Source organism: Lissotriton vulgaris, chromosome 1_1, assembly GCF_964263255.1.
Source record: "Lissotriton vulgaris chromosome 1_1, aLisVul1.2, whole genome shotgun sequence".
NCBI classification, from domain to species: Eukaryota; Metazoa; Chordata; class Amphibia; order Caudata; family Salamandridae; genus Lissotriton; species Lissotriton vulgaris.
This window is the reverse complement of record NC_141685.1, coordinates 1,264,735,486-1,264,757,088: the sequence shown is the minus strand read 5'-3', so window position 1 is coordinate 1,264,757,088 and position 21,603 is coordinate 1,264,735,486. Positions and strand designations below refer to the sequence as shown.

Genomic DNA, 21,603 nt, shown 5'->3' with positions numbered 1-21,603 from the left:
TTCCGGAGATGTTCTCTTTCAAAAGGTACAAGATGTTCTCTTTCAAAGGTACAAGATGTTCTCTTTCAAAAGTACAAAATGTTCTCTTTCAAAGGTACAAGATGTTCTCTTTCAAAAGTACAAAATGTTCTCTTTCAAAAGTACAAAATGTTCTCTTTCAAAAGTACAAGACGTTCTGTACGGAACATAATGTACTGAAAACATTTCCTTCCGGTGTCCAAAACACTTGTGGTTAAACCACCTGCACCGAAAGGCCAGGGGCCAGCGTCATCATAGAACCCTAGTTCCTCAAATTTGGGTATAACAGGCCCAACTGTCAAATCTGAAATCAGACCTTTCCTGCGGGTGCCCAGCTGCATGAGCGTGGAAGGATCTCTCGGCTAGCCGAAGACTATCTGACTTGGGACGTCGGCGCCTCACTCAGGTTGTGGATCTCCCAGGGCAGATAGCCCATCTCTCTCTCTCTCTAGATCTCTGACCCTTCAGCTATCTCTCTTCATAGATATATTCCTGTATGACAGGCTCTTTTTAACATAGGTAACTGGCCTCACTCTCAGCTGTTACCAGACACTGAATTAGTAGCAAGATGTTATATCCTAGCTAATTCTTCTTGCGCCTTCTTTGGCCTGCCCACATAATTCAGGGCTCTGATAGAAATGTGCAATCTATGACAATGGACCTGTCTCAGATGATTGGCCCATAGACAGCTGGGTTCTATATTCTTGTATTCAGTAGTGTAGAATCTTTGATCATCTGTGTTTATGTTTTTTAAATACATTTCATTCCAGTATTACTTTGAGATATTTTGAGCATTAGTCATCCAGCATATTTACCAGACAGAGCGAAGTCTGGGTCATATTTAGAAAACTACATTGTTGCTTGAATTGATATGCATTTAGCTCTTTGTTTGTTAATTGAAAAATAAAGTGCCACTCCAACTGGAACGTCTGGTATCTTACATGTGTATTCCTTCTCTTACTCAGTGAAGTGCTGTGTTGGTGATGTGCGAATTTTAGCCACACCTAAAAGTGGTGACCACTGACCGAAGGGGTCAAGACCTTCCCCTTCACAAGGGCACCACAGATGTGGGACCTGTTCATGTTGCAATCAAACAGTAGAAGGCTCATTGTTTTCACATAAAAATGTCCATTGGAAACATAACACATTTACCAACTGCAAAACACGGTTCGTGGTGTATGGCATTTTATGCCCGTGCGGATTACTATACATGGCAAAACAAATCAGGAAATACGCCAACGCATTACGCAGCACAAATCACGTATAATAAACTCTGTGACCTCTGCACCTTTGGTCAACCATTGGATTAAAAAGTCACATGTGGAAGGAGATATCCGGTGGACAGTAATCCATAAGGTGGAATGCGACCCCAGAGGAGGGGATATGGAATTGAAGCTAACACAAAAAGAAGCCATGCTTATACTTAAATTTGACACAGCCGTGTCAGGTTTAAATGAACTGTCTGAATTATACAATTTGTAAGTCTGTTTGCAGCAGGTACTGCCTTCTAAGGTCCTTTCCAATTGGTTCTTCGGCACGTGGGTATTGAGTTTTCCATTGACAAATCCTACATTGAGCATACATGTACATCTTGTATTTTTTATTTTATTTTTTGATATTGACACCACAACTAATTTTTTGATGCACCAAACCATCGGGGGTCTTTGATTACGAACGTCACCATTCTCCCACTATAATGATGTTGGCTACATGGGACTCTCCCAGACACAATCTTGTAAGGAACGTGAATAACTGGGTCGTATGTTGAACCGGTAATCTACCGCTTTATTTAAAAATAATTTTTCAAAGTATTTATTCTTCTGTTGACATGGGAGCTCACAAATGTATGTTTGTACAAAACATCGAGAGCCCCTGTATATACTTTATATTGGACAGAATGGACTCGCATTGTCTTTTTAACATGAATACATCGCAGAAACTACATTACCCAACGAACCTTGCCGTGCGAGGTACGCGTGATGCGTATGGATTAGGAGCCTGGCCGGGGTTTAACTTCTGGTGCACCGGTATGCACGTCCTGGCTAAACAAACTCGAAAGAGACCTTGCGGTACATGGGATCTCGGAGAAACGACTAACAGTAAGAAAAGCGGACCACAGGACGCCAACATCCACGAGCGTTAGCAGGGCAGCATGCATCTAAGCCTTCTTTTTCGTTCTTTTTCTATTGGGTACAAACTTTCGAGAGACGAACGGCAAGGGGAGTCGGTAGTCACAGTTCTCCGTGCATACATACATCAAACAACAGGTATGCCCGCCAGGAGACTTGGTTTTTTCAACTGTTGTTAAACAACAAGTAGGAGGTTGCCCGACTCATACCCATATCTCCATCAATTTGTTTAGGTGCCCGTCCATTGGTATAATTGAGCGAGTGAACAGGATGGCATTAAGATCATCAGCAATACGTTACGAGGAAGTAAGTGCCCCTCAATGACAATAAGGACCTGCCTATGATTTGACCAGCGAATGCTCTTGGTTACAGGATGTTTTTTGTCTGTCATTGTTTTGTTTCCAGATTCCCAGCACAATATCAAGAATCTAGGAAGTCCACGTCGGTGGCATAGCATTAGAAATTGGTAAGCAGTGGGTTAGGTGGGCTCTGAAGAGCGTGTGTAAAATCGTTTCTTAAGTAAAGTCCTTTATTATTCCCTTTTTTTCTTTTGTGTCTCCACAGTGGTGTCTGGTCCTGATGAGAACCCCCAAAATGGGTGGGGTTTGAAACGCGTAGACCTTTTATTGTTTTCCCACTATCAATTAATTTGTCATATATTGTGATTAAGACTGTGTGTGCACTGTTAACAACTGTTTTGATTTAAAAAATTGGGGCATACTTTTTAATATTCCAAACAGTATTTTTGTTTGTATAGTAGTTTGACCCTTCTCCAAAAAGTGGATTGGCCTACTAGGACTGTGTGGTGTTTGTTAGTATGGTGACTGCTTGAGTGGAGCTGGAACATTTGTGAGTGTATGTTTGACGAAGTGAATGGGTTATGACTGGCAGTAATAGTATGTAGTGATTATTCATGTATTTTGGTGCATTTTTGATGGAAAATCCCCTACTTGGTTTACAGAAAAAAAGAAAAAATCGTTTTTGAATATTGAAAATAAAAGCAAATAATAAGCGCATTGGTGCTTGGTTTGACTGTCCTTGCACTATTCATTTTATTTACAAGGCATGTTAAGTGGTTTAACGCTGCCTTGTAAATAAGGCGAGGCCCCTATTGCCATCACAAAGTCACTGAAAGTGACATTATGGTGGCGATAGGGGCTTGTAAATATGACCCATAATCCTTTTTTCTGGTGCTTGAATCTACCAGCGGTTAAGGCTGAAGTCTGTAACCTATCAAATCCTCTTAAAGTCAGATTTGCATTGCACAGTTTCCTACTGAATACATTGGGTTTAGAGGAGAAAATTATAGGCAGGAAAATTCAAATGTCGATCACACAGAAGTCCACTTTCCAGCCATATACCTTGATCGCCTGTTCTGGTCTCGATTAAGATATTGGGACTTAGTCTCTTTTTGTGAGCTTGATTTCAGTGAGAGAAACAATATTTGAAGCTGTAGCCAAGCAGGGTGTGTGGAAGGCAGATACATTTGATGTGAGGGTTCCCTGAAGCCGTCATCTTTGGGTCAAAAAAGATCCAAACAGCCCAAACCTGGTTTTGTTGCCCATCAAGGTTGCTAATTTTTCAGATGGCCTCAGCAGCTGGTCCTGGTTTTCAAGAGGTCAGAAATGTTATAAGTGCAAACTTTTCCATTTTTTTCAGCAGCTCCTTTGCGATTCTGAAATTGCGATTTTCCAATGATTCTGCGAATAAATCTGCAAAATCTCAAAATAATCGCAAACGAAATGCATAAAAAAATCGCAAATAGAGAAAAACCTTAAATTCGCTAATTGCGAGGCGCAATTTAAGGAGAACTCAAACCAGGTGGTAACCATAAAGTTAAAAAAAAAAGAAAAATTCAAACTAGATACAGGTGCGGGCTGAACAAACACACTTAAGGAGACACAGTAGGAGCATGAGGACATTCACAATGCCAGGACTCTACATGGTGGTAAGGCAGCGAAGGCTCTAGGTTGCAGCCAGGAACAGACGCAGGATCCAGGAGCGAATTTTCCGCCAGCGGATCACACTCCTGGGCCAGACTGCGGAGGAAATCTACTCGAAGTACAGGCTGAATGGGGCAATGATTACCAAGCTCATCCGGGACCTTGACCCCCTGATGCAGCACCCATCAAGGAGGACCAATGCCGTGCCCACCCAAGTCCAGGTCTTGTGCTGCCTGTACCTCCTGGCCTCCGGAAGCTTCCAGGTGGTAGTTGCAGTTGCAGGGGGGATCTCCCAGAGCACACTGTCCCGCTGCCTAAGGAGTTTCCTGGACGCCATGCTGACCCAGATACACCATTACATTACATTCCCAACCACCCAACAGGACTTGAATCAAACAAAGCTACAATTTTACAGCATTGCGCAATTCCCCCATGTAATTGGATGCATTGACTGTACCCACATCCACATCTGCCCACCCGCTGAGACAGAATACATGTACCGGAACCGCAAGTCCTACCACTCACTGAACATCCAGATGGTCTGCAACGCAAAGACAATCATCACCGACATAGTGGCACAATACCCGGGGAGCACGCATGATTCCTTCATATTCCGGAAGAGCGGCATGCACATACGCCTGGCTAGGGGAGACTTTGGCAAAGAACACCTCCTAGGTAAGTACACATGCCCACAACCAGTACATTGAGACCATGTAGCAGTGCATAACAGGCACCGACCCTCTGCTCCTTTCATTCAGGTGACAGCGCCTACGGCCTCCGTGAGTACCTCCTCACCCCATACCTCAACCCTGCAACACCACAGCAACGGCGTTACAATGCTGCACACATTTGCACTAGAAATTGCATCGAGCGGACATTTGGGCATTCAAAGAGCCGATTCCGCATCCTACATAAGACTGGTGGGGCCCTCAAATACCAGCCTGAGGTCTGCTGCCACAATGAACTGTTTCTAGTGCACCCGTATTCCTCACACAACACTGCACTCATGCATGACAAATGTAATAATGACATGAGTCGGATTTACGTGTGACGTAAATTCTTATTGTTAATTTCACAATAATGTGTCTTTAAATTCTTCTTTTTCTAAATACATGACAATTCTATTTCCTCATACAGCCCCATGATAGCGAAGCAGGCGCGCTTGTCTTATCAGCATGCCCCTGCTGCTAGAGTACATAGAGTCCCTGGCGCCTCCGCCGGACGCACCCAGTCGCCTCTCCACGTCCTCCACACCACTATTGGCCCGTGATGCTGCAGTGGGCCGGGTGCTGCGGCGGCGTGCGGTTACCACCGGCAAGGACAGGCTGCTGTGACTTGATGTGCCCTCACTGGCATCATCTCCCCCACTTGCTTGGCCATGGCCAGATGCCTGCAGACTCTGGACAGCTGTTGTGACCTGTTCCAAGGCCCTGTCGACGTCCTGGCATCATTGTATCATCTGAATTTGCATCGCAAGGGAGCGACGCGAAAGTTGGGAGGTCGCATTACCAATCAGATGATTGGATCTTGTGTATGCTGACAGGCGGGTCAGCAGCTGGCAGTGGCGGCGGCGGGTGATGTCCTGCTGGGACACCAGGATCTGGCTGTTTTTTCTGACCGCAGCGGTCATAACCTGCATGCTTTTCGTGAGCTGGCTCACGTTTCACGCAGTCTTATTAAGCTGCAGGTGGATGGCTGCCAAGTGCTGTGCCTGCTTCTGGTGGACAGCAAGCATCCGGCGTTCTATGGCCAGCCCAGGATCTCGGACATGTTCCCCCTTCCAGCGCGTGTTGACACGTTGCGCTGCTGCCTCATCAGTCCGCTGGACTGAGATCGTACAGTGGCTGTGCGCCGTGTCTGCCTCCTGGGTGGTGGTGTGGCCTGTACCACTGAAATTGGTGTCACATGGGGTGGTTGCTGTGCTCCTGTGGCTGCAGGGGTGGCCCTGTCCACATGGGGAGGTGGTGGTACTGCTGCTGGTGGTTGTGATGGTCCAGGTCGTGGGGCAGGATGGCCCTCTCCCTCCGTGTCCTCAGGGTTCTCCTCAATATAGAGTGTCTCGCTGTCTGTGCTGGGTTGTTCTGACGCACCTGTGATGTAAATGGGTGCATGATTAATGATATGTATATTGCACATGGGATGTTGCAACATGCATGCAGGCTTGCATTCCCTGACTGGCTTTAGGGATATCTTTCACTTGACAGGTCTGGCTGTGTGTGGCTATCCGGGAATGATTGTCACACTACAGGTCCCACAATGCAATAGGGCATTTCAGGTCTGCATAGCCTGCATTACTGGGGTTATCAAATGGCTAGCTCTGCAGTCATGGGCAATGTTAGGGGACGGGGTCGCAGTTGCATGGCACTTACCTTGGGATTGTTGGGTGGTTCGGGAGGTGTCCAGCCGGGTGATCCCCACGCAGGCTGCAGGATTGAGTGTGTCCTCCACCAGGTCTTCGAGTGGAGTGTTGGGTGCAACTGTGGGGTCTCCTCCTCCGGTGGCATGTTGCTCCCCCAGCCTCTCAGCAATGTGTTCTTTGGCACGACCACTGAGGTCATACCACCTCTTTTTGAGCTCATCAATGGAGCGCTGGGTCACTCCAACAGAGTTCACCTTTGATCGGATGCGCAGCCAAATGCGCCTCTTGTCGGCCTCAGGCACCCTCCGGGACTCCTTGCCAAACAACCTGTCATGGTCCTTGGATACTCCCTTGATGAGGAACTCCAATTCCTGTTCCAAAAATTTTATTTTTTGCTTTTTGCCTGGTGCACTGCTTCCTGCTGCTTCCTGAGACATTTTATTTTGTTGTTTGTGTCCTATTGTGGTGCTGCAGGATGTGTCTTGTGGAGCTCTGGGCTGTGCTTCTTCCACTTACAGGCTCTGTGTTCTGAATGAGGGAGGGGACTGCCTACTTCCTGGTTGTGATGTCATCATTGTGCTCGAAATGCAACTTCCCGTTTTTGCGATCTTGCAATTAGCGAGATCGCAATTTGCGATTTTGGTAATTGCGAGTTCGCAATTTTAACATGGAAAACGGGCGATTCTACAATTTTTGTGTGATTTCACGAAAATCACAATCGGCAATTGCGGACGATTGCGATTCCCTTTTTTAATCGCTTTTCTTGATGCATCCCATTCTGCGAATTCTAAATTGTGATTCGGTATTTTTCGCAATTTAATATTCGCAGAATATGGGCTTGATGCATCTGGGGGTAAATCACTGGCATGCATTGCAGTACCAATTATGAATAAAATTAATGTTCCTTACCCGGCTGCATCCTCTGTGTCCTCCTTTGCAGTCTCTGGCTCCCAGCATGAGTCAAAGACCTAACTTCCATAAGCAATAGAGAGGCTGCTCTCATTGTTTTAATCAGCATGAGAGCAGCACCAGGATTAGATGGAGGTGGGTTACTAAATGCTCCTACAGGTACTGGAGGCCTGTGCTTGGTCTCCACCCAGCTGTCTGGAGAACTTTAAAGTGTGCATGTCACTTTGTCCAGAGCGAGTGACATGAACACTTTGGAGAATCCAGCCAAGCCACTGCTCCAAGTCTTCTATACTGCCAATCGACAGCAGAGGACATGCCCCATTTCTCTTGGCTCGGGGGAAGGCAAATGGCTGAGGCGCGCCATTGTGAACAAGCATTTGCAATGCAATAGGTCTCGCATTTACGCGAGTTTGAGCTATTGGCATTGTAAATGACAATGCATTTTATTTATGTTTTAGTTTTTAAAACATAAATAAAAGGCATTGTCATTTAGGGGAGAAGAGCGGGTGCACGCTGCCAGCTGCTGTGTTAGAAACTGAGGCAGTGGTAGCCCAGAGGGGAGCTTGCTCATCGCCTTCCACAGCAACTATCATACCACACAGAGCCACAGGAAGTGGAGTCCCAGAGATAGGACCTTTACCAGCAACTGAAAAAAAAACAACACCAGCTACTCATCAGTCCTTCAATATTGCAGAAAGGGGGAGGGCCAAGCTGGTGTCCTGCGAGCGCTGTGTGGGGGCAGCCACTATTAAAGTGAAGAGTGCTCCAAATACCAAAAGCGGCCTCCATTGCAAAGTTGGCGTCCCGTGAGTGAAGAAAGTGATTGAACGCTCCAAATACAAACAGCAGCCACCATTGCTGACTTGGCGTCCCATGAGTGAAAAAATAGTACATGTAACAACCAAGTAAAGGGGCCAGTACCCATGGGAGGTTACAAATGAAGAGAAGGCCGTATTAAGGAGGGACTAACAAGCCTACTCCCGAATCAGAAGCAAGCATTTACGAAGTACAAAGACACAAGCCAATGAAAATATGGGCATGGAGTGGGTAGGGCTTCTCTCCGTACTGCACTACAAGAGATCATCGCCAGAGCAGCGCTTGCACACTGGCTCAGGCTCGACCTAAAAATAAAATAGCAATGAAATTATTTCATTGCCATTTTATTTTTAACAGCGCGGCTTGCAGCTGGCGAGGTGGCGACGCTCCCCCACCCTCAGGAAGAAAGTGCTTCAATGTTTACCTTTGATAGTTCAATCATTATATTTGTAAAACTTCAAATACCTAATTGGCGCTATACGAGACTGCTGAGCCCATTACTTTTATTATTATTGTATTATTATTTTATTTTATTATTTTTATTAAGTTTAATGTCCTATAATTATGTAGCCATAAGCGAGGCATCTCCTGAGCCCGAGCGTTGGATACGATGGATTTTGAGGAATTTTAATGGGAGATCTTGGGATTTCTAGAGGGAAATTCTGCCATCCTACAGGAGGTGGGTCACAAACCCCCTCCCCCACACTTTTACATGGCATATTATAATGAACATCTGAAACACTACTTTCTTCTTCACGGCAGTAGAAGGAGGTTTGTGAAGGCCGTCGGCGTTCTCCGGAGCTGAATCAAACTTCAGTCACAGTGGGCTTGCAGCATCAGAAGTCCTGAGGAGCGTTGACAAAGCCTCCGAGGCACCCCCCTTAGCAGAGCATGGCAGATTGATGTTCAGTAGCGACAATACACGCACGTTCCACCAAAATATGTCTTATAGCGCTTGAAATCATACGGTTGTATAAAACATGTTTGCAGCACATATGGACTACCACACCATACAGTCACCCAAATGCTTTCATATTTTGAACATTGTGTGCGCTATAAGTAAGTTGACAATTTTATAGGGTGAATGTCTAGAGGAAAATGTGTGTGTGTGTGTGTGTGTGTGGTGTCTGGGGCAGTAATAAATTCAGAGATGTTAAACAGTAAACCTCCACTTGAGTGAACTCTTCAGCTACCGTTTAGTGCAGGGTTTCGATAGCTATCTTTCAGCGCCGCCCTTTGCCGAGGGTTCTTGCCCATGCTCGTTTGCTCATTTGTTTTGTGCCGGAGGATGTGGGTGAGAGTGATGCTTGCTGGTTTCTCCCCTCCTAAAAGCAGACAGCCTACTTCCTTTCCCCCGCTGATGTCACAGCGCGAGACCGGGCACGCTCCGTGACAGTTAGAGGGAACAACAGTTAAAAGCGGGCAGAACGTCGCTGTGCTGGCTTTAGGAGATGGATCACTTCGGAGACCAGAGGGGGCCAGTACATCTAACGAGGCTGCGTCACGCCGGCCTAGTACCAAGGGATTGTAAGTAGAACTTTGGCATCTTCATGTGTTGTTCTTGCTGTGTCAAACTCGGAGAAACGTCTTGCTAGGTGGCCTCGTGTTAGCACCGTTTTGGTGCACGGAAAAGATGCATGGGTGAGAAGACACACGTGGCACGCGGTATGGCGTGCAGGGGAATCCAGAAAGGTCTATAAAGGAAATGTGTGTTAAAGATTAAGAGAGGATTGGGGGAGGGGAGATTGGCGGCAAAGAGGCAGCAGAAGAGCTTGCAAGGGAAGGAGGCGGGCTGTGATCGAGTTCACACAATTATAGAATCGGTAAAATAAGGAGTGATGCTCGTTACTTTTATGTGATTCTTTATTCTAGGACGGAGCGCCGGGTACACACTTCTGCTCTGCGTGAAACGGTCGGCGCCGATGGTTACAAATGGCCGCCTTCCGCCTACACGTGACGTGTTTCCTGTTCCGCCTAGCGGAACACTAGTGCGCTGACGCAAGTGCATCACCACATATCTCCCCCCTTTACACATCGTAAATCAACAATAAAGGTTCTTACTTCCAGTCCATATTAAAGTCCTTGAATCTCTCTGGTGTCCTCACTTCTCTTCCCCTTCTGGTTCTCACCTTCACCGTTCCCTCTCTGCACTCCTGTTCCATGCTCTCCTTCACTTGCGTACCACTCTTGTCTCTCATGTCCTTGTCCATCTCTCCGTCCCTTCCGCTCCTCTGCTCTTCTTGCTCTCCTGCTCCGTTTTCCTCCTCGGCTACTTCCTGCTGTCCTTCTTCCACATCCACGTACCTTCCTCTGTTACTTCCTTCTTCTCCGTCTCTTCCGACATTCTCTAGACCATCTTCCACGTCACATTCCTCTTTGATCACCCTGCTGCACTTGGCCATTCTGTCCTGCGACCATACCTTTCCATCGCTTAGCAAGGCTGATCGGTCATACGGTTCCAAGACTTGTAATGGCGGCGAAAACTTGCTCTCACCCTTCTTCTTATGGACTGCCAGCTTGACTCTGACCCAGTCCCCTTTGTCCAGCTCTGCTTCCTTTACTTTGTGGTTCTTGTTGAAGTGAGTAGTATAGATCTCCTGTGCTCTTTCTAGGTTTCTTTTCACTATTGCCGGGGACCATCTACTCTGTATCACCAACTTCCTCCACGCCTGATTGTCCTTGGTGAACGCTTCTCTTCCTCGCAAAATTTTGAACGGGCTGTACCCGGTGCTGCCTGGGGTGATCCTGTATGCCCATACCATCTTCTCCAGTTCCTTCTCCCAATCCAACCCATCGTTGATGGCCGCTTGGATGGTTCCCATGATCACACGGTTAAACCGTTCCACTTGGCCATTCCCTGCGGGGTGGTAAATGGGTGGGTGCTTTACTTCAATCCCATTCCTTGCGGTGAAGGTAGTCCATCTTGTCGAGGTGAACTGAGGACCGTTATCACTCACGATGATCTTGGGAATGCCCTCTCTTAGGAACGCGGATTGTAAGAAGTTCACCACCGCCTCTGTGTCCATGGTTTCCCTTACTTCGATTTCAGGCCATTTGGAGAATTTATCTACCAGCGCCACCACATATTTCTGAGTGCCTGTTTTGTTCAGGACTGGTCCCAAGATGTCTACTGACAGCACCTCCCACGGGCCATCCGGTATGGGGAACTTCCCAAGGGGCGGTCTGATCAGGGTTTGAGATTTGTCTGCCTTCGCACAGGATTCGCACTGTCTCACGTGCCTTTCTATTTGCATATCGACAGCCGGCCACCAGTACGCCTGTCTGGCGAGGGCTTTGGTTTTTGTGATGCCCTGGTGTCCTTCATGTAGTAATCCCATCAGGTGTTCCAGTACTCCCTTGGGTGGTATCACCTTATCTCCTCTCAACAGGAAGATGGAGTCTTCTGCCAGAGATAGTTCCTCCCTGACCTCCCAGTATCTTCGGAGTTCATCTCTCAGGTGCCTCTTTTCCGGCCACCCGTGGACTACATATCCCTTGATGGCTTCCAGATCATCATCCTCTTTGTACGCCTCCTCCCACTCTTGTCTACTTATTGCCTTCTCTGTCTCCTGGATCGTGGCGACCACATAGCCTGCCCATTCTTGATCTTCCTGGTCGCTCCTCGCTTCCATGGCAGCCGCCCTGCTGAGAAAGTCCGCTACCTTGTTTTGAGGCCCGGGAATGTGTTCCACATCGTAGAGAAAGTCTAATAGGCGCAGGGTCATCTTTGCGATCCTTGGTGTGGCATGCGCATGGCCGCTTGATGTCAATACGCGGACTAAGGGTTTGTGATCCGTTTTTACAAGAAATCTCGCTCCCCATAGGTACTGGCGGAATCTCTCCATGGCCCATACTACTGCCAGCATCTCTTTTTCCACTACGCTGAACTTCTCTTCGTTGGGGGCCAGAGACCTGGAAGCGAAGCTGACTGTGTGCAAGTCTCCATTTTCAGAGCGCTGCATTAGGACTGCTCCCAATCCTCTGTCGCTCGCATCTGTCGTGAGGATTGTCTCTGCCTGGGGATCGAATCCTTTAAGCGGGATGGCGGTGCTCATTTCCTTCTTTAAGTTTTCAAACTCTCCTTGTTCCGCTTGACCCCACTGGAATCCGTTCCTCTCCTTGAGCAGCTGTCGTAGGTGGTGCGTTTTGGAGGCAAATTGCGGCACAAACTTGCTGTAGTATTCGGCCATTCCTAAGAATGACCGAACGTCTTCCTTTTTGCTCGGGGTGGGTGCGTCTTGAATGGCCTTCATGTTGGTGGCTTTGGGCCTGATTCCTTCTTCACTTATCTCGTGGCCTAAGTAAGTAACAGATTTCACTCCTAATCTGCATTTGGACCATTCCGCTGTCAGACCGTTGTCCTGTAGGATTTTGAACACCTTGTGGAGCTTCTCATTGTGGTCGTGTATGGACTTCCCCATTACTAAAATGTCATCCTGAAAGAATTGGACGTCGACCACTCCTCTCAACAATTTATGCATCATCTTTTGAAAGACTGCCGCTGCTGAAGCTAGGCCGAACTCAGACATGAGTCCCTTTCTCACTGCTCCATCAGGATTCAAGCAAGCCGGGCCGAAGAAGGCTGAAATGCCAGAAACCGGTCCCCGGTAGCTTGTCTCCATTCTGGTGAAGAATTGGCTTGGTAGTTTAGTCTGCCCTGTTCCCATGATGCACTGGGCCAGGGACAGACTGATTTGCATATAGCCAGGTTCTGAGCTGGGATGGGGCAGTGAGATAAATAACGGTGATGGATCAAGCCCTGATCTTTGGACTGGGTAAGAGTGGTCTGTTTAACTCAGACACTCTGTTCATCACCACCCCCTTTTTGTAAATCGTTTTTGGCCACTATAGGTGTGGCAGGGTATACTCAGACATGAGTCCCTTTCTCACTGCTCCATCAGGATTCAAGCAAGCCGGGCCGAAGAAGGCTGAAATGCCAGAAACCGGTCCCCGGTAGCTTGTCTCCTTTCTGGTGAAGAATTGGCTTGGTAGTTTAGTCTGCCCTGTTCCCATGATGCACTGGGCCAGGGACAGACTGATTTGCATATAGCCAGGTTCTGAGCTGGGATGGGGCAGTGAGATAAATAACGGTGATGGATCAAGCCCTGATCTTTGGACTGGGTAAGAGTGGTCTGTTTAACTCAGACACTCTGTTCATCACCACCCCCTTTTTGTAAATCGTTTTTGGCCACTATAGGTGTGGCAGGGTATACTCAGACATGAGTCCCTTTCTCACTGCTCCATCAGGATTCAAGCAAGCCGGGCCGAAGAAGGCTGAAATGCCAGAAACCTGTCCCCGGTAGCTTGTCTCCTTTCTGGTGAAGAATTGGCTTGGTAGTTTAGTCTGCCCTGTTCCCACGATGCACTGGGCCAGGGACAGACTGATTTGCATATAGCCAGGTTCTGAGCTGGGATGGGGCAGTGAGATAAATAACGGTGATGGATCAAGCCCTGATCTTTGGACTGGGTAAGAGTGGTCTGTTTAACTCAGACACTCTGTTCATCACCACCCCCTTTTTGTAAATCGTTTTTGGCCACTATAGGTGTGGCAGGGTATACTCAGACATGAGTCCCTTTCTCACTGCTCCATCAGGATTCAAGCAAGCCGGGCCGAAGAAGGCTGAAATGCCAGAAACCGGTCCCCGGTAGCTTGTCTCCTTTCTGGTGAAGAATTGGCTTGGTAGTTTAGTCTGCCCTGTTCCCATGATGCACTGGGCCAGGGACAGACTGATTTGCATATAGCCAGGTTCTGAGCTGGGATGGGGCAGTGAGATAAATAACGGTGATGTATCAAGCCCTGATCTTTGGACTGGGTAAGAGTGGTCTGTTTAACTCAGACACTCTGTTCATCACCACCCCCTTTTTGTAAATCGTTTTTGGCCACTATAGGTGTGGCAGGGTATACTCAGACATGAGTCCCTTTCTCACTGCTCCATCAGGATTCAACAAGCCGGGCCGAAGAAGGCTGAAATGCCAGAAACCGGTCCCCGGTAGCTTGTCTCCTTTCTGGTGAAGAATTGGCTTGGTAGTTTAGTCTGCCCTGTTCCCATGATGCACTGGGCCAGGGACAGACTGATTTGCATATAGCCAGGTTCTGAGCTGGGATGGGGCAGTGAGATAAATAACGGTGATGGATCAAGCCCTGATCTTTGGACTGGGTAAGAGTGGTCAGTTTAACTCAGACACTCTGTTCATCACCACCCCCTTTTTGTAAATCGTTTTTGGCCACTATAGGTGTGGCAGGGTATACTCAGACATGAGTCCCTTTCTCACTGCTCCATCAGGATTCAAGCAAGCCGGGCCGAAGAAGGCTGAAATGCCAGAAACCGGTCCCCGGTAGCTTGTCTCCTTTCTGGTGAAGAATTGGCTTGGTAGTTTAGTCTGCCCTGTTCCCATGATGCACTGGGCCAGGGACAGACTGATTTGCATATAGCCAGGTTCTGAGCTGGGATGGGGCAGTGAGATAAATAACGGTGATGGATCAAGCCCTGATCTTTGGACTGGGTAAGAGTGGTCTGTTTAACTCAGACACTCTGTTCATCACCACCCCCTTTTTGTAAATCGTTTTTGGCCACTATAGGTGTGGCAGGGTATACTCAGACATGAGTCCCTTTCTCACTGCTCCATCAGGATTCAAGCAAGCCGGGCCGAAGAAGGCTGAAATGCCAGAAACCGGTCCCCGGTAGCTTGTCTCCTTTCTGGTGAAGAATTGGCTTGGTAGTTTAGTCTGCCCTGTTCCCATGATGCACTGGGCCAGGGACAGACTGATTTGCATATAGCCAGGTTCAGAGCTGGGATGGGGCAGTGAGATAAATAACGGTGATGGATCAAGCCCTGATCTTTGGACTGGGTAAGAGTGGTCTGTTTAACTCAGACACTCTGTTCATCACCACCCCCTTTTTGTAAATCGTTTTTGGCCACTATAGGTGTGGCAGGGTATACTCAGACATGAGTCCCTTTCTCACTGCTCCATCAGGATTCAAGCAAGCCGGGCCGAAGAAGGCTGAAATGCCAGAAACCTGTCCCCGGTAGCTTGTCTCCTTTCTGGTGAAGAATTGGCTTGGTAGTTTAGTCTGCCCTGTTCCCATGATGCACTGGGCCAGGGACAGACTGATTTGCATATAGCCAGGTTCTGAGCTGGGATGGGGCAGTGAGATAAATAACGGTGATGGATCAAGCCCTGATCTTTGGACTGGGTAAGAGTGGTCTGTTTAACTCAGACACTCTGTTCATCACCACCCCCTTTTTGTAAATCGTTTTTGGCCACTATAGGTGTGGCAGGGTATACTCAGACATGAGTCCCTTTCTCACTGCTCCATCAGGATTCAAGCAAGCCGGGCCGAAGAAGGCTGAAATGCCAGAAACCGGTCCCCGGTAGCTTGTCTCCTTTCTGGTGAAGAATTGGCTTGGTAGTTTAGTCTGCCCTGTTCCCATGATGCACTGGGCCAGGGACAGACTGATTTGCATATAGCCAGGTTCAGAGCTGGGATGGGGCAGTGAGATAAATAACGGTGATGGATCAAGCCCTGATCTTTGGACTGGGTAAGAGTGGTCTGTTTAACTCAGACACTCTGTTCATCACCACCCCCTTTTTGTAAATCGTTTTTGGCCACTATAGGTGTGGCAGGGTATACTCAGACATGAGTCCCTTTCTCACTGCTCCATCAGGATTCAAGCAAGCCGGGCCGAAGAAGGCTGAAATGCCAGAAACCTGTCCCCGGTAGCTTGTCTCCTTTCTGGTGAAGAATTGGCTTGGTAGTTTAGTCTGCCCTGTTCCCATGATGCACTGGGCCAGGGACAGACTGATTTGCATATAGCCAGGTTCTGAGCTGGGATGGGGCAGTGAGATAAATAACGGTGATGGATCAAGCCCTGATCTTTGGACTGGGTAAGAGTGGTCTGTTTAACTCAGACACTCTGTTCATCACCACCCCCTTTTTGTAAATCGTTTTTGGCCACTATAGGTGTGGCAGGGTATACTCAGACATGAGTCCCTTTCTCACTGCTCCATCAGGATTCAAGCAAGCCGGGCCGAAGAAGGCTGAAATGCCAGAAACCTGTCCCCGGTAGCTTGTCTCCTTTCTGGTGAAGAATTGGCTTGGTAGTTTAGTCTGCCCTGTTCCCATGATGCACTGGGCCAGGGACAGACTGATTTGCATATAGCCAGGTTCTGAGCTGGGATGGGGCAGTGAGATAAATAACGGTGATGGATCAAGCCCTGATCTTTGGACTGGGTAAGAGTGGTCTGTTTAACTCAGACACTCTGTTCATCACCACCCCCTTTTTGTAAATCGTTTTTGGCCACTATAGGTGTGGCAGGGTATACTCAGACATGAGTCCCTTTCTCACTGCTCCATCAGGATTCAAGCAAGCCGGGCCGAAGAAGGCTGAAATGCCAGAAACCGGTCCCCGGTAGCTTGTCTCCTTTCTGGTGAAGAATTGGCTTGGTAGTTTAGTCTGCCCTGTTCCCATGATGCACTGGGCCAGGGACAGACTGATTTGCATATAGCCAGGTTCTGAGCTGGGATGGGGCAGTGAGATAAATAACGGTGATGTATCAAGCCCTGATCTTTGGACTGGGTAAGAGTGGTCTGTTTAACTCAGACACTCTGTTCATCACCACCCCCTTTTTGTAAATCGTTTTTGGCCACTATAGGTGTGGCAGGGTATACTCAGACATGAGTCCCTTTCTCACTGCTCCATCAGGATTCAAGCAAGCCGGGCCGAAGAAGGCTGAAATGCCAGAAACCGGTCCCCGGTAGCTTGTCTCCTTTCTGGTGAAGAATTGGCTTGGTAGTTTAGTCTGCCCTGTTCCCATGATGCACTGGGCCAGGGACAGACTGATTTGCATATAGCCAGGTTCTGAGCTGGGATGGGGCAGTGAGATAAATAACGGTGATGGATCAAGCCCTGATCTTTGGACTGGGTAAGAGTGGTCAGTTTAACTCAGGCACTCTGTTCATCACCACCCCCTTTTTGTAAATCGTTTTTGGCCACTATAGGTGTGGCAGGGTATACTCAGACATGAGTCCCTTTCTCACTGCTCCATCAGGATTCAAGCAAGCCGGGCCGAAGAAGGCTGAAATGCCAGAAACCGGTCCCCGGTAGCTTGTCTCCTTTCTGGTGAAGAATTGGCTTGGTAGTTTAGTCTGCCCTGTTCCCATGATGCACTGGGCCAGGGACAGACTGATTTGCATATAGCCAGGTTCTGAGCTGGGATGGGGCAGTGAGATAAATAACGGTGATGGATCAAGCCCTGATCTTTGGACTGGGTAAGAGTGGTCTGTTTAACTCAGACACTCTGTTCATCACCACCCCCTTTTTGTAAATCGTTTTTGGCCACTATAGGTGTGGCAGGGTATACTCAGACATGAGTCCCTTTCTCACTGCTCCATCAGGATTCAAGCAAGCCGGGCCGAAGAAGGCTGAAATGCCAGAAACCGGTCCCCGGTAGCTTGTCTCCTTTCTGGTGAAGAATTGGCTTGGTAGTTTAGTCTGCCCTGTTCCCATGATGCACTGGGCCAGGGACAGACTGATTTGCATATAGCCAGGTTCAGAGCTGGGATGGGGCAGTGAGATAAATAACGGTGATGGATCAAGCCCTGATCTTTGGACTGGGTAAGAGTGGTCTGTTTAACTCAGACACTCTGTTCATCACCACCCCCTTTTTGTAAATCGTTTTTGGCCACTATAGGTGTGGCAGGGTATACTCAGACATGAGTCCCTTTCTCACTGCTCCATCAGGATTCAAGCAAGCCGGGCCGAAGAAGTCTGAAATGCCAGAAACCTGTCCCCGGTAGCTTGTCTCCTTTCTGGTGAAGAATTGGCTTGGTAGTTTAGTCTGCCCTGTTCCCATGATGCACTGGGCCAGGGACAGACTGATTTGCATATAGCCAGGTTCTGAGCTGGGATGGGGCAGTGAGATAAATAACGGTGATGGATCAAGCCCTGATCTTTGGACTGGGTAAGAGTGGTCTGTTTAACTCAGACACTCTGTTCATCACCACCCCCTTTTTGTAAATCGTTTTTGGCCACTATAGGTGTGGCAGGGTATACTCAGACATGAGTCCCTTTCTCACTGCTCCATCAGGATTCAAGCAAGCCGGGCCGAAGAAGGCTGAAATGCCAGAAACCGGTCCCCCGTAGCTTGTCTCCTTTCTGGTGAAGAATTGGCTTGGTAGTTTAGTCTGCCCTGTTCCCATGATGCACTGGGCCAGGGACAGACTGATTTGCATATAGCCAGGTTCTGAGCTGGGATGGGGCAGTGAGATAAATAACGGTGATGGATCAAGCCCTGATCTTTGGACTGGGTAAGAGTGGTCTGTTTAACTCAGACACTCTGTTCATCACCACCCCCTTTTTGTAAATTGAAGCTAGGCCGAACGGCATCCTTAGGAATTCGTAGCAGCCAAATGGCGTGATGAAGGAGGTGAGGTGCGTGCAGGAAGGGTGTAGTTTGACTTGATGGTATGCCGAGGACAGGTCCACTGTCGAAAACCACTTGATGTTTTTGGTCTTGGACAACATCTTGTTTATGCGTGGCAGGGGGAATTTGTCAACGAGTATGTTTTTGTTCAACTCTCTCAGGTCCACGCATAATCTGACCTTGCCATTGGGTTTTTGAGCTACCACCAAGGGGGAAAGCCACTCTGCACTTTCTATGGCCCTGATAACCCCTTCCTTCTCGAGCCTGTCCAATTCTTGCGCTACTGCTTCCCTACTTCTGAACGGGATGTTCCTTACTTTGTGCATCACTGGCTTCGCACCTTCCTTCAGTCTGATTAGGTATTTGTATTTCGCCAGCTCTCCAATTCGGCCATTAAACACTCTTGGGTACGCTCTTCTCCATGACTCCACATCGTCACTTTTATCCATGTCCATGAGCAGGATTTTCTCGATGCCTCCCGGATTCAACTGGATCCCTAAGGCTCCCTGATCTCTCCAGCTCAGGACTGAGGGGCCTTTCTCTGCTACGTACAGTTTGCACACCGCTTGGCGGTCTCTGAATTCGAATGACAAGGGACAATACCCCAACATTGGGATCCTCTGCCCAGTGTACGTGACTGGACGCAAGTCCATGGGACGCAGTTTCTCACCATGTGTGGGTGCAAATTTCTCTTCCCAAACCTTCCTTTGGATGATCGAGATGGGGGCTCCGCTGTCCGCTATCATTTCTAACGGTATACCCCCTATGTGCATGTCCAACTGGGGCTTGTCATTGCCTGAGTCATCCATCTCTAATACTTGGACATCAATATACAGTATTTCCTCCTGGTCGTCGGTACCCTCGGAGTCATTGGTATCGTCTTGCTGTTCTCGGTCAACGAATTTCACAGTGGCTCCTTTTGGTTTCCGGCGGCATACCTTCTCGTAATGGCCAAATATTCCGCAAAACGAGCACTTAGCTCGGAACGCCGGGCACGCTTTATCATTCCCCAGATGGTTGACACTTCCACATCTGTAGCAGCTCGGACGTCCACCCTTAGCTCCTCTCTGGTCGGTGGAATACGTGGACTTCTGCCTTCTGCCCTCCGGCTTTTTCTGTGGCTCCTTCTGCCTCGGGCGGACCCCTTTCTGTAGTGTCGATATTTGGCACACCGACTGCGTACCTCCTGAGTCTTTTTTGGCTGCTTGGGCACAGCGTTTTGATAGTTCGGCCTTCTTGACCATGGCCCAAATCTCTTTGAGTGGGGCATCTCCGTTTACCCACAGTTTGTCTTGGACGTGTGAGCTCGACGTATGCATGATGATTTGGTCCCGGATGAGCTCGTCGTGTAGAGCGCCGAATTTGCATGAGATGGCGAGCTTCTGTAGGGCAACAACATATTCATCTACTGTTTCGCTACTTTTCTGTTTTCTTTGGAAGAAATTGTAGCGGTCAATCGCGACACAAACCACGGGCCGAAAGTGTGCGTCCAAATCGGCAATGGCGTGGCTGAAGACATCGTTGTCCGCTGCGTCTCTTTCTGCCTTCACAATGGTGTCGTAGATCCTTATTCCCTCCGGGCCCAGGTTGTGTAGCAAGATCTTCTTTCTACGTTTGCTTGAGTATGGAGCGCCTGCCTCCTCCTCTAGGGCATCGAGGTAGTTGAGGAAGTACCTCTTCCAGTCCTCCCATTGCCTCTCCGGTTCCCCTGGGTTGGTCAGGAATGGCACCAGTTGCGTCAGGGACGACGAGTGCACCGCCATTTTGCCTTCTCTGTTTCTGGAGGGTTGAACAGAGACCGTCTTCCCCTGGGGGCTGCCCGGAGCGTTGTGCTTGGCGGGGTCCCCTTCTTCTGGGTCACTCTCACTGTCTACCCGTAGTTGTGCGTTGGGAGGGGTGGGTGGTGGTTGCACCCCAGCCCCTGCTCCTGCCTGTGCTCCTGTAGACTCTTCAGGGCGAGTGTTCGATGACTCTCCCCTGCTTTCACTCTGTTCCGCCAGCTTGCTTGGCTGGTCCGGTTCTCCTTGGGGTGGTGCTCCCCAATGCCCCTTGGACCGCTTCTGTTGGTGCGGGCCCAGTCGCTACGCTCGCTCGCCTTTCCGAGCCTCCGTGGCGCCTGGTGCCTCGTGTGTCTGCAGGCCTACCTCTGCCGTTGTGCAGTCCTGCGTGCTTCGAAAGGGGTGTGCGCCGTGTGGAGCCAGGTGTAGGCCTCTGCCACGCTCCGTCCTGCTGGTCAGCACGTGGACATCAAGTCCGCCGATGGGATCAGCGTTTTCCGATCTCCACGCCGATTGCTCGCATCCGGGGTTCTGTTTCAATCCCATAGACTCGTCGCCATTATAGAATCGGTAAAATAAGGAGTGATGCTCGTTACTTTTATGTGATTCTTTATTCTAGGACGGAGCGCCGGGTACACACTTCTGCTCTGCGTGAAACGGTCGGCGCCGATGGTTACAAATGGCCGCCTTCCGCCTACACGTGACGTGTTTCCTGTTCCGCCTAGCGGAACACTAGTGCGCTGACGCAAGTGCATCACCACAACAATGTGCAGTAATCTAATAGTTACGACTGCAGAAAGTTGTGGTTTCACCTGAATTCCGTTAATTAATTATTTCTTACTCTCTTCTTATTAATCACTGCTTACGTCTGCCTGTTTTTCCCTTTCCTTATTGTTTCCCACTTCATTTGTCATATTCTCTAGTTCCAGTTTTCTAGGTTTTATATCCCTCCTCACTTCTGCTGCAGGTGTAGATATAGATGCTCTCCACACCTCAATTTCTAACAAAAGGAGGTCAGGCTGGCCTATTTTTCAGTCTTCTGCCCCATTATCTCTTTCACTTGCCTCTTCTGCATGGTCACACTAGGGGGCATATTATCAACAACTAGAGATATTTATCGCTAAATAGGCTTAGCGAATTTTTTTGTATCGCCGCGCATCGACGGGTTTTATTGCAGAGATAACGTGCTATTAGCAACGTCTATCTCCAAAGCGATAAAATATCT

At 48.6% G+C, this 21,603-nt stretch overlaps 1 protein-coding gene across 2 annotated transcripts in view; it reads left to right on the top strand.

Annotated features, from left to right (window-relative positions):
• The first annotated feature begins 9,563 nt into the window (after window positions 1-9,563).
• TESPA1 (thymocyte expressed, positive selection associated 1) overlaps window positions 9,564-21,603 on the top strand; it is a 434,050-nt gene continuing 422,010 nt past the window's right edge. For both annotated transcript variants that reach the window (XM_086964621.1, XM_086964612.1), the window contains exon 1: window positions 9,564-9,701. The gene's annotated coding sequence lies outside the window, so the exon portion shown is untranslated. The remainder of the gene's footprint in view (window positions 9,702-21,603) is intronic.